Source organism: Globicephala melas, chromosome 19 (assembly GCF_963455315.2).
Source record: "Globicephala melas chromosome 19, mGloMel1.2, whole genome shotgun sequence".
Taxonomy (NCBI): domain Eukaryota; kingdom Metazoa; phylum Chordata; class Mammalia; order Artiodactyla; family Delphinidae; genus Globicephala; species Globicephala melas.
This window is the reverse complement of record NC_083332.1, coordinates 48,526,879-48,530,462: the sequence shown is the minus strand read 5'-3', so window position 1 is coordinate 48,530,462 and position 3,584 is coordinate 48,526,879.

Sequence of the window (3,584 nt, the reverse complement as noted above, 5' to 3'; positions counted from 1 at the left end):
GAGTTATGGCCTCCCAGTGGAGTTATAAACATGCTGGGAAATACCTGGGTATGGTGGCAAGGTTTTATGCAACAGTGGCTTTAATCAATGAGTTTACGGTACAATGTCCGTTCCCATGGTGTTTTAGAAGTATAAAAAATAATGTGTATTGTTTTGATTGTTTTGATTACTATTATAGGGTGAGAAAATCTGTGGATGAAATGTTGTATTTTTGCTTTTAATTGTTAATAGAATTATTTGCTTAAGTTTATAGCTTGATTGAGCAGAATGTCCAGGTACAAGAACACCTTAATCTTTTGAGAAGAATGAAGAAACCGTAAACAGAGTTCCTGATGTAGATGTGACCAACATGGACTTAACCTGTTTTGAGAGACTCTGGGCGATGGGAAAATTACCTAACCTGTTTTAATTAATCTGCTGATGTAAATTACCTTTGTTTTGTGGCCTATGTGGGGGAGTTTTTGGCGTGGGAATGAGGATGTTGAATTTGAAAATGAGATTACTTTATAGTATAAATACTTTAAAATCAGGAGAATAAATTTGTCAGAGCCTTGCATCCTTTGAGGTGTCTTGTGCTCTGTCCACGCCGACTCCGTCTTCCCCTTTGGGTGAAACCTGTTCAGCTGGGGCTGGTCCCCGGCATAAGAGCATGAAAAAATATTAAATACCTAAGCATATAAGTATATCCCCCTTATCTGTGGAGGATATGTTTTAAGACCCCCCAGTGGATGCCTGAAATTAAGGATAGTACTGGACACTATGTATAAAATTTTTCCTATACATACATACCTATGATAAAGTTTAGCTTATAAATTAGCCACAGTAAGAGATTAACAACAATAATTAATAGTAAAATAGAACAATTATAACAATATACTGTAATAAAAGTTATGTGAAAGTGCCCTCTCTAAATATTTTATTATACAAATTTAATGCCTTTTCCATCTTTTAACTAAGCACTTATCACACACTGTGGCCATATCTTTTGCAGCTTGAGGTTCAGCAAAACTAGCACAAATTTCTTTTTCTTTCTTCACAATTTCATAGAACATTTGTTCTTACTAGATGTTAGCAACCTCAGCATAGGAATTTTTTTTTCCTTTACTAAGTCAAGAGCTTTCACCTTTTCACTTAAAGGAAGAACTTTATGGCTTCTCTTTGACATATCCGAATTGCCAGCATCTCTACTCTTGCACTTTGGGGCCATTATTAAGTAAAATAAGGCTTCCTTGAACACAAGCACTGTGATGCTGTAGTAACCAAGCAGGACCTACGGGGTCTTCCCCGGAAAGACCCCTCCCCCCGAGTCCTCTGCTTTGGGTCCTCTGTGAAGTACCTAGCTAACAGTATCTGACGCACATTTCCCGAGTTGTTTTACAGATGCTAAAACAACCACTAAATGGAAGAAGTTAACTACTTGGTGACCATGATGAGCACGTAGCCCCCAGACTGACAGGAGCCTCAGTATTGATAATGTTAACCCCTGTGACACCGCCCTCTTACCTCACATCAACCAATCAGCGAATTGTGTCCGAGCTGATCACCTACCCTGGGATTCCCCTTCCTCAACTTGCCTTTTAAAATGCTCCCTGAAACCCACGGAGGAGTTCAGGTGTTTTTGAACATTAGCTGTCCTGGACTCCTTGTCTGATGCCTTACAATAAACACTACACTTTCCTTCACCATAACCCGGTGTCAAGTAGATTGGTTTTACTGTCCGTGGGCAAGTGGACCCAAGTGTGGTTCAGTAACACAGTGACAGTCGATTTGACAACTACGACGGCTGCTAGCTGAATAACGGCTGGGACAGAGCAGGAGGGCGTGAGATTTCATCACGCTACTCAGAAAGGCTCACAATTTTAAATTTATGGATTGTTTATTTCTGGAATTTTCCGTTTAATATTTTCAGACTGCGGTTTGGTGCTCTGGTTTTGCATAAATCTTGCCTGTATTACTTAAAATGGCTCAGCATCCTGAAAATTGACCCTGGTGAATTTTAGGGTTTAACTTGCTAGCCACTTGATCTCAAATCCCTGGATTGACGTTGAGTGTCTCCTAATAGTCTGCAGTCTTGTGCCAGTTTTATATTGAAGCAAACATCAAACCTCACTTAGTTATGGTATTTGGAGCTTGCTTACTCATAGCATTAAAAATAATTTCAGAGAACTTAACTGAAAATAATAAGACACTACCAAATAAAACTAAATCATGACTAGCTTGTTACCGGGGAAATAAAAATATGGGTCTATAAAACTGAGGCTGGGGCTTCCCTGGTGGCGCAGTGGTTGAGAGTCCGCCTGCCGATGCAGGGGACACGGGTTCGTGCCCCGGTCTGGGAAGATCCCACATGCCGCGGAGCAGCTGGGCCTGTGAGCCATGGCCGCTGAGCCTGCGCGTCCGGAGCCTGTGCTCTGCAACGGGAGAGGCCACAATAGTGAGAGGCCTCCTTACCGCAAAAAAAAAAAAAAAAAAAACTGAGGCTGCCTCCAGGGGACACCTCTACACCACCTGGCTCTGGCCTATGCTTTCAGCCCCACAGCACTGTTTATATTTGCAAGTTTTAAAATCTTCTGCCTGAGGGTCTGGCTTCCAATCAGCCTGAATCTAGGTTCTGACTGAGATTCCCCTGCTTTGGAACACCGACTGGTCTTAGCACACCGTCATCTACTACGAGCTATTAAAAATAAAATAGGCTGCTTGGACAATCACTGAGGTTTGAGAGACAACAAGAGTGAGGCAGGATTGAACGGTCAGGCCCATCTCCTGCAGGAGGCCACTGCTTTAAGTCTGGCTGCTTTATCTAATGCATAGAAACCAACAGAGAGTCAAGCAAAACGAAGAAACAAAAGAATATGTTCCAAACAAAAGAACAAGACAAAACCTCAGAACCAAACCTTAATGAAGGTACTTATTGGACTGAAATAGACCTGTTCAAAACACAAAAAATTATTGAAACACAAGCATTTGTGTGGTTCTGGATTAGATACTAATTTGGATAACCAGCTATAAAACACATAATTGGAACATTTGGAAATTTTATATCATGTTTCAGGTATTAGGTGAGATAAAATTTATTGATGTGTAGAGACCAAGATAGTCAACTGAAAAAACATATTATTGTACAATGTGTATGATCTCTATAGTTAAAAATATAATATTACAGAGATTTATTAGGGCAGTGAAAATGCTGTCTATGATACTGTCATGGTGGATACATGTCATTATACATTTGTCCAAACCCATAGAATGTACAACACCCAGAACAGACTCTAATGTAAAGTATGGATTTTGGTTGATAATGATGTGTCAATGTAGATTCACTAGCTGTAACAAATGTGCAAAATCTCTGTTTCTTCTCAATTTTTCTGTGAACCTAAAACTGCTCAAAAAAATCCTTTAAAAATATAGATACATAGACTTCCCTGGTGGTGCAGTGGTTAAGAACCCCCATGCCAATGCACACAGGTTCGATATCTGGTTCGGGAAGATCCCACATGCCACGGAGCAACTAAGCCCATGGGCCACAACTACTGAGCCTGCACTCTAGAGCCCGTGCGCCACAACTACCGAGCCCCTGTGCTGCA